Source organism: Anser brachyrhynchus (genome assembly GCF_964034855.1).
Source record: "Anser brachyrhynchus genome assembly, chromosome: 1".
NCBI lineage: Eukaryota > Metazoa > Chordata > Aves > Anseriformes > Anatidae > Anser > Anser brachyrhynchus.
This window is the reverse complement of record NC_137694.1, coordinates 37273634-37283513: the sequence shown is the minus strand read 5'-3', so window position 1 is coordinate 37283513 and position 9880 is coordinate 37273634.

The window sequence follows — 9880 nt, the reverse complement described above, 5'->3', positions numbered from 1 at the left end:
CCAACTTACTTAGCTGCTTACTCTTTGCTTTTTGCACAGCACTGCAGATCTTTGTCTTTTCTGAAACTTCTGAAACTTTACCAAAGAGTAGTTTTGCATTTTCTTGCATATCACTGGTTTTAAAAATAATAATAATAATACCAAGCCATATTGTGTTTAGCACTGATGTTAGCTGAAGCCCACTGGAAACCCTGAGATTCAATGAAGGAAGGAGATGTTTTTAGGATGTGTTTCAAACTTTTTCACTAGTTAGTGGTTAATATGTTAATTTTGTCAGGTTATTATGTAGCACTATTTCTTTAACAATTTGTCACATACTTCTGTTTCTGAATGTTCACCCCTATCAGCTGATAGATCATAGAATCAGAGAATGGTTTGGGTTGGAAGGGACATCAAAGCCCACCCAGCTCCAACCCCCTGCCATGGGCAGGGACACCTCCCACCAGACCAGGCTGCCCAAAGCCCCATCCAGCCTGGCCTTGAGCACCTCCAGGGATGGGGCATCCACAGCTGCTCTGGGCAGCCTGTGCCAGGGCCTCACCGCCCTCATAGTAAAGAATTTCTTCCGAATATATAATCTAGAAAGCAGAGCGTACGGGGAGGATCACCTCCCTCGACCTGCTGGCCATGCTGCTTTTGATGCAGTCTAGGAGATGACTGGCTTTCTAGGTATTTTCATCAAAGAATTAAATCAAGTTTATTTGATGAGGTTTATTTTCAAAATAATAAAATTATTTCTGATTGGACTTCTGTTTTTATTTGCCTCCTCTTTAATTTTTTCACCTGTGTCCCATTTCAGCTCTTCCTTTGCTTTGCTCTGGGCTCGAGTCACACTAATTGAACTGCGGGTCACTACGGATGCCTTGCTGCCACTTCAGAGAACAAGCACACAGGTTAACGGAGAGGCAAAAGGCAGTAGGTGCTGGTACAAAGACTGGGGGATCCTTCTTTTTTTAAACTGATTAAGTGGGTACTTTTACACTCTCAAATGCAACAGAGAAATCTTGCACTAAGTAATTTTGACAAAGCAGCTGTTAGTTTGCCTGGCTTCTGAGATGTCTGCAGCATAGGCATGCCTTTCAAAACAGTAAGACATGGTTTTTGTACATATGTTTTGGGAAAGTGGTATATACTTAAATACATCAAAACAATATACAATATATTTCATTTTGATCTAAGCTAAAAGAGACCTAATCCTTTTTCACATTGTTTCATGGCTCCTTCCCATATATGATTTAGAACCTCCTTCATTTGCACTACCCAAGAGAGAAGGACCTTTTTGCCTTCCTCCTCCCTACAAAACCGAGGGGCCTCCAGCTCAATCACACAGAATCCTTCTGTCCCAGAGTGGTTCTCTGGCACTTCTCCATCTCTGGAAATGCTACCAGTGTTACTATGTCAGTAATGCCTATGAAAAGACAGAGACAAGTAAACACAACTTCATGATTTTTAAAACCAGCTGCAAGTCATGCAAACATTGAGTCTTGGAAAAGTTGTTTTCAGTTCTTGTCTGAGTTAAATTAATAATACCATTTTAAATAATGTTATTCATTTTCCAGTCTGAATTGACAGGTAATGAAATAACTCCTTTACATGACAGGCTGAAAACATGTGACCTATAAAAGGGAGACATAATATATATATATAAGGGAGACAGGAGAGGGGACAGAGACATTCATGTTAATCTAAAAAATTCAAAGCATTAGTTCACTGAAGTGCTTCACAGTGTTATACAGTGATACATTTTAATCAGAGCTTTAAGATACTTTTTTTCTTATGAAACATCATTTCTGATTTAGCTTTGTATTTGTGTAAGTCAAACTGGATGTCTGAGTGTCCCAGTCTAATGAAACTACAAACTTAATACTGTATTCAGCAATTCTGATTCTGGAATTTCCTTCTCTTTCTATAGTCCGTACTATAAATGCTGAATTCCTGCATGGTGTCTTAGATTTCCACACCTCTTTGTCATTTCCTTAAGGAAATACTCTATTTTGTAAAAAGGGAAACTGAGGAACAGAGATACTGAGGGTTAGATGAGCCCTGATTATGAATGTCTTTCTGTGTGCCCAGCTTTAGATATGTAAGCCCTGATTTTCAGAAATGTGTCTATTTGCTGCTCAAGTGAAGTAAGTTTGATTTTCTAAAGCTAGACAGTCAAATTAGAGAATTCTTCTGAAAATCTGGGACTAAATGATTTTGTTCACCTACATAGTGAAGCCAAGTTTAAGTCTTGCATCTTCTCAGTTCTCATTCCGCCCCTTACTTGATACTGCTACCCATGCAGTTAGAGAATAGAAGCTAAAGTAAATCCTTTATTTTATAATGTCAATGGTAAAATTAACTCCAGCACAAGAAAGATTTCACCCATGAAAGTCTTATTAAAAGAGTGAAAAATATAAAAATAAATGAGCAGTTGTATAGATTTAGAAATTTGCAACACATATGTACAAGAAAAGATTGTTTGGCATTAAAAAACAGGTGAACCTAAGGCCAGGAAATTCAGTCAAAAATTACTCTGCCATGAAGGTTTTAAATCTTAGTTTGAAAAATACTTTGAAATCTTAGATCAGCTTTGGGAACTGCCTTTCTCTCCATCATGTCTTTCTCTAAATTCCACCCCAAAAGCCAAAAACATACAGTAAAAGGAAAACACACTTTGACAACCCTATGATTTTACCTCCTAATGCACTATAATATCACTGCCATGATAATTCATGACTCTTAGAGTATAATCTGACATGACACTAAAGGAGTTATTATTCTTCTGTCCATGGGGAAAAATCTATTTATAAATTTGAACTCAATATTGCTGCTTTCAGTGGGAAAAAAATCCAAAGCCATAAAAGCAAGTAGTCACAATGAACAAGAAGAGATCATTTGTGCTGTCTTTTACTGGTTTGTGTCTTGACACATGGTAGCAAGTTTTCACTTAATCAAAAGTATGCCCATATAAATTTTCATCCTTTAAATAGGTATTTGAAATCCCACTCTAAAAACAATTTTCAGAAGATGTTGGCAGGTACCTTTATGCCATTTATACACAGAAGGGTTTTATTAATGCCAGCCTCTAGAATTAAATGAGAAGGCTTCCTACATTTTTCAGTGTTGCCCCATGACAGACATCCCCTTTAAAGGGGTGATTGGCAGCTTGTCTTTGAATCTGACTAGGATTAGAGGAGATCCTCCAGACTCAAATTAATTTGGATATTCATTTCTCCTCTGTACTCTGCTGAGATTCAATAGAGTCCTGTCTGCCAAACCTCAAAAGTGAGTCTGAGTTTGCCATCCAGGAGCATCAACTGTAGGACCTCAGAGCATGAAAGTAGGAGGCAAGAGTAGCAGAGGGAGGCTTAAACTTTTCTTTTCTCTTGGGATGGAAGGGTTTCATTTTTTCCCCATGATTTTTCAGGGTGCCGTGGAGGAAACATCTCCACAGCAATGCTTTGAGGAAGGGAAGTTATGGACAACAGACTAGCTGCCTTTTGAGAAGCTAATTCAAGTGCTGAACCCAAACAAAAATGAGTCATCCTTGCTATTAGTAACGAGCTTCCTGGAAGACAACACGAATCCCAGAAGTTGTCAGCTATTACTATCATGATCTAATAGTAAGGGTGGTGATTCTGGAGGCCCAGGGATCCCATAAACAGATGCCAACATACAGAGGCTTCTGAAGGGTGGTAGCTAGTGGGAAGGGGCTGTAAGTTGACTGCAGATAAAATAAAACTGTTACTTAACATAGTTTCTCATGTGAAATCTCTTCAGTTGTGTAATATTTCTATAGATAAGACAGAAACTGATAATTCCACAGACACTGGATTTATTTTTTTTTTCCCAGACGATGATTTCTGAAGATGTCAAAAAGACCATGAATAAGATATATTTGTCTCACAGGCTCTATTAAGTATTGAACTAGCAGAGCTTGAGTCATATATGAATATCAGGGAGGAAGGGGAAAAAAATAAAAAAGATGAGGGCTGTTAAAAGAACTTTGTATTACAGTGTACTTTATCATTTTCTAGAAGAGAGACTTTCAGAAAACTTGAGGATTGTAGGATAGATCCTTTTGCCCAAGACAGATGTAATGTTTTGTCTTGGAAATCTGCCAGTAGAAACCATACCAATAGCAATAATGTTGAACTATGCTTGGAAAACGTGCTCAACATTATCAGAGCTTTAGGAAGCAAAACAAGTTCTTTGCATTTAATTCAAAGCTCTGACATAGGACTGCTCCCTATTAAAGGCTTCAGAAGAATCTAAAAACCAACACAACCTTTTCATTAACCGAAACCTGATAAAACCTTGATGCAGTGTGCAGAGAAAATGCTTTGAAATAGATATAAATTCCTGCTTTAAAAAATCTGTTACTAAAATGTAGAGGAGAAGCAAACAGATTTAGTAATGTCATAAAGTCTACAGTCCTCTATATAGCCCATATACTTCTCCATATAGAACTCGGTAATGAAATCCCTTTTAAAAAGTTCAGCAATGACTTTTTTCATGTCTTGGCTACTGTTTTTTCTTTTCATAGTTTTGTGTAGTCTCTCAGCATCTTCTAAATTTTTGCCTGTAAGAACAAGACAGAAATTGTTTCAGCTTTCCCTCGGGGCACGTGGGATTTAGAATAGAAGCCAGAATCAGCATATCAAATAGCAAACGATCAACTATTATCAGATTTAATCAAACTCTTAATGTGCATGTTTCTGCTTTTCACATGCTCAGGCTAATAACGCTTTAAGAGCATTGCGTGTAGTGTAAGGCCACCTATCTTGTTCGTCGATGCAGCCAGCCTAAATTTCCTCAAAATATCTAAGAGGAAAATATCTATCTGTCAGCACGTCACAGCGACATCAGCTTGTGCTGCATCAAAGTGCTAAGTACAGCGTGTTTGACAAACAATTGCATTTTCTCTTGATCAGACACTACAGAGATGAACTCAATTCAAGGGCCTATGGATATTAAGTGCGAGTAATATTCCTGGGGACTATTAATCAGTGTATTTTTTGCCATGAGCGTGTTGACATCAGGTACATTGCTGAGAGTTTTCCTGTGTGGTTCTATGATCTCTCATGTAAGCTCTTGGAAACTAATTATTACAAGGATGCTAGGCTTTCTTTTATAAAGCAGTCAGTTTCTAGTCTCAAGTTTGCAAGAAAATAGGTACTCAGTATGTTCTGTTAAGCCCTTACCGACATTTCTGTAGGCATTTATTTTCTACTCAAAGGCACATTAGATTGGTTTTTAAAAGCAAATTAAAGAATACTTTCTTCTCTTTTCTTTTTCCTTTCCCTCCCTTTCCCTCCCTTTCCCTTTCCCTTTCCCTTTCCCTTTCCCTTTCCCTTTCCCTTTCCCTTTCCCTTTCCCTTTCCCTTTCCCTTTCCCTTTCTTTCTTTCTTTCTTTCTTTCTTTTTCTTTCTTTCTTTCTTTCTTTCTTTCTTTCTTTCTTTCTTTCTTTCTTTCTTTCTTTCTTTCTTTCTTTCTTTCTTTCTTTCTTTCTTTCTTTCTTTTCTTTCTTTCTTTCTTTCTTTCTTTCTTTCTTTCTTCCTTCTTTCTTTCTTCCTTTCTTTCTTTCTTTCTTTCTTTCTTTCTTTCTTTCTTTCTTTCTTTCTTTCTTTCTTTCTTTCTTTCTTTCTTTCTTTCTTTCTTTCTTTCTTTCTTTCACTGTCTGAAGGGGGAAAAACAACCTTAATACAAAAAGTTCCTGGATAGAATGGCTGCTGCTTTTTATAATTAAAAGTATGTGTACAAAGAGTTTTGCTTAAATACATTACATTTATTCACCAGACTCCATGTCATGCTTACAGGTTTTGTATCTCTCATGAGAGAAATCTGAAACTGTTATATAATTCTCCAGGAGCAGATAAAACCTCCTTTAAACGTGTTTTGTTGTGGATAATACTTTGCAGTGCTGCCTCTAAAACAGTATATAACTTGGTGGCTTATTAAAAAAAAAAAAAAAAAGACTACATTATCCCAATGTGTTCCATTAATGAAAAAGCTAAAGAAAAACAGGAGAAAACAACAACAACAATAACAGCAACAAAGAGAAAATCAAACACCAGCCTTCCTATGAAATTCCCCAAATGTCCCAGTGCAATTTGTAGTGAAAGTTTGGGTAATAATAATGGCTGTGTGATTTTTCTTCAGGATCTTGCCACAATGAATGGTTTGAAGAAGAAATGATTTATGAATTGTAGAAGTTTGTATTTTTGCAAGAGAATCCAGGACTGTTAATTTATCTTTGTAACCTACAGAGCTATGTTGTTCAGTAATACTGTTACTTCTACATTTCTGGTGAGCCAAAAACCAAAGATTTAGTTAAAAAATTCAAAATTAAAGAGGACTCAGAAGAGAAAAATTCTCTGTCTTTCGCATGTATCATACAGGAGGGTCACAGAATCACAGGATGGCTGAGGTTGGAAGGCACCTCTGGAGATCATCTAGTCCAACCCCCTTCTCAAGCAGGGACACCCAGAGCACATTGCACAGGGTCACGTCCAGGCATGTTTTGAATATCTCCAGAGAAGGAGACTCCACAACGTCTCTGGGCAACCTCTGCCAGTGCTCTGCCACCCTCACAGTAAAGTTTTTCCTCATGTTCAGCTGGACCTTCGTGTGCTTCAGTTTGTGCCCGTTGCTTCTCATCTTATTGCCAGGCACAACCCAAAAGAGCATGGCCCCATCATCTTGACACCCTCCCTTAAAATATTTATGTACATTGATATTAGTAAATATATCTTAAACACTGTCATATACTTGCTTATTTTTGCTTGTTGAGATTATTTGTCTGATAACAGTGAGGAATTGGCATATTTTGGCCCGTACCAACAAACACCGTTCTAGAGGATGCCGAGGCCCTGAGTGTGTTCTCTCCCTTCTCAGAATTTATCTTCAGGGCCAACGTACAGAACCCAGCTGCTTTCTTTTCTGGTTCAGGTATAGAACCCAGCTGCTTTCTTTTCTGGTTCAGAGGTAGCCACTGAAGTTTCCCAGGAGAATCAATTTACCTATGTACAGTTCTATTTTCCAGCTGTTTGCCACCGAAGGCTACTGCTCACATTAGCCATATAAAGCCTTTTTTTGATATTCAGATCTGGAAAATATTTGTAGCCACTTTCCTCCTGTTTAATTTTTAACTAGAACTTTTCTTGGATGAGGACTAAATAAAAATGAGTAAGGACTTTCACGGTCTGAGGTTTGAGCCAGCTTCCACAGGGTCCTTTGAGAGCCTTTCCAATTATTTCCCTTCAGCTGGGCTCCTGAGTTTAGTTATTAATCTTTCTTCATAAGTAAATCACTGTTGTGCACTAACTCTTTTTTGTTACTGCTCCTCCAATTTTTGTATACTTTCCTGGTAATGAATCTCATGCAATATTATTCAAGTAGTCTTACAAGCATAATGAGCAGATGAAAATGCTAGGATTACAGCTAAAAATTGCTTAAATGCAAGTGTTCATCTTCTTTTGTAGCAACAAAATTAATAAACAGAGAGATTAATTTCTCACTAATTTGCCTTCTACTCTTTTTCCTCAAACAGCCATTCCCAATAGGTATTCCTATTGGAAAAGTGAGGGTACCAAGGAGGATTTACAGAGAAGAAGGAACGGGGCAGGAACAGATGAGAGACACTAAGAGTCTGACATTACAGGAAAGAACTTTATGAGCTCCACAGTCCTCTCGTTCATCCCACAACTGCTTTCAGTTTGGGGTAGATAATAACAGACTCTAACCCCTGCCTTTTGGTTTTGTGCAAGGCACACTGGTACAAAGGCTTTGTGAATAAAAGAAAAGATGAGCAAAGTTGTGAGATCTTGTTGACTGATGCTGGGAATATTGGTCAGGAGGATTTAAAATCCACTGGTGTTTAACAAAAATACACACTTCTCTGTGACCAGATTCCATCCTAAAAACAAAACAAAACAAACAAACAAAAAACAAACCACCTAGAGAATGGAAGCAGTTCTGACAAGAAGGATATAGCCACTCTGAACTTAATAAAAAGTTAAAATGCTCATATAACACTGTGCTGGGTCATGCTTCTAATATGGATCAGAAGATACACCTGGAAAATGAATGTATAACAACAGCCAGATTGCTCAACCCCATTTTTATTTTATTTTATTTTTAGCATAAGGGAGAGAAAAATAAAGAATAAAGCTCCCTTTGGGGTCCTCACACAGAGTGAAAACTAAGTTTTCCAGATCGAAATGCCAGAGACATTATGAACTGGCAGAAATACACTGTGTGTTTTGGGATTGATATAGTGCTGCAGCTAATATCCTTTTCCTTTGGAAATGTGTTAGGTCTTTAGTGATCACTGCAGGCCAGGACTTTGTCATATCTGAGAAACAACATTATAAAATGATTTTTCAAAACTTAAAAGATTTTTCACTCTTGACAGAACGTAACAAATTCTTCCTGGCCCTGAAACCAGAACCTGTTTCCTTTACTGCCATGTTCATTCCCCTTTTGTAGATACACGGTGATCTGAACAGGTAGTGAGTCGTGAGCTCTGTTTTTTGTAGGGCTCTTTCCTAGTTTTTGGTTGCTGTAGTTTTTGCAACGAACTTCTTGTATTTCTGAAGCATAAAATTTGACATGACATATGGCAAATAGACTTCAATAAAATAGAAGGCTGTCTACTGTGGACTTCTAATATATGCAACTTAGCCAAGATTTCTCTCATAAATGATGGAAGTTTTGCACTGGTGGCTGTGGTCTGTAGTCTCCTTCCAGCACGGCACTCCAGGGTAGCCCCAAAAACATGCAGAGCTGGAGGGATGAGGGCCAAAACAGACAGACCTGAGGGCTTACTTAACTGTAAGATGAAGAATTTTAGGAGATGACAAATTATGGAAGAATGGGGGAAGAAGCGAGCATTAAAAAGAAAAAAAAGAGGTCCTTTCTTTCTAAGGATGCAGAAAGAAAATGTTAAAAAGAAGTATAAAACAAAACAAAGGAAGGCAGACTTTCCATTGCAGTTTTTCAAAGGAAAAAAGCAACACTTGAAATCTGCAGTCTTAATAAGCAACACTTTCCTACGTAAGCTCATTTAGAAACCAGCTCCCAGATGGAGTTTTGATTGGTAATTATGAGCAAGTTTCCTTTCACCTACAGTTTTCCACGGAGAAAGACAAAATGATGTATGGATCCACAGGTAAACCCCACATCTTATGAACCTGAATTATGAATCATGATTTCTTTAGTTATGCTAGCGCTGCCCCAAAGAGCAATGATGCACACATGACATAGGGTAATATCTTTATATATAAAATTATTTGTTTAATAATACAGTGGTTCCAGGAAAGCTTCTTTTAAGATGTAAAACAAAAAAAATATTTATTGACTTGACACATGGCAAAGGTTTTGTAACAAATAAAGGAATAATTTTACTCTTCCTCTTCCTTTGTGTATGAGTCTACTCAGGTAACAGCTAGTCAGAGAATAATACGCGTTTGTTTATACTAATGTAATAGGTTTTAAATTTTAAAACTCTTTTCAGATATTTACTTTTAATTTAAAAGAGCTGTTCCTGTGAGACAGAGTTGTTTGACCAAATACTCTTATTTAGGTTCTAACAAAGAACAGAGTTTGCTATATGTTGGCTTGTTTTTTTCACAGGAGACCTCAAATTTCATGTGTGTATTTTGAACTGTGTCAACCTATTCTGGTGTTACTAAGTTTGAAAGCAGAAGCTGTTTATGAAAAAGGACTGTTCAGTGGTTTTAAGATAACCTCAATGGGATTCAGGATGTTTACCCTTCAACATAACACTGGTCAGGAACAGAACAGGTGTTTTTTTCTTCTTTCCTCATAATCGTGATTCCTTTCCTAATTATTTCCATTAAGACCTCAGTGCATTGATACATGGCTTGTATCG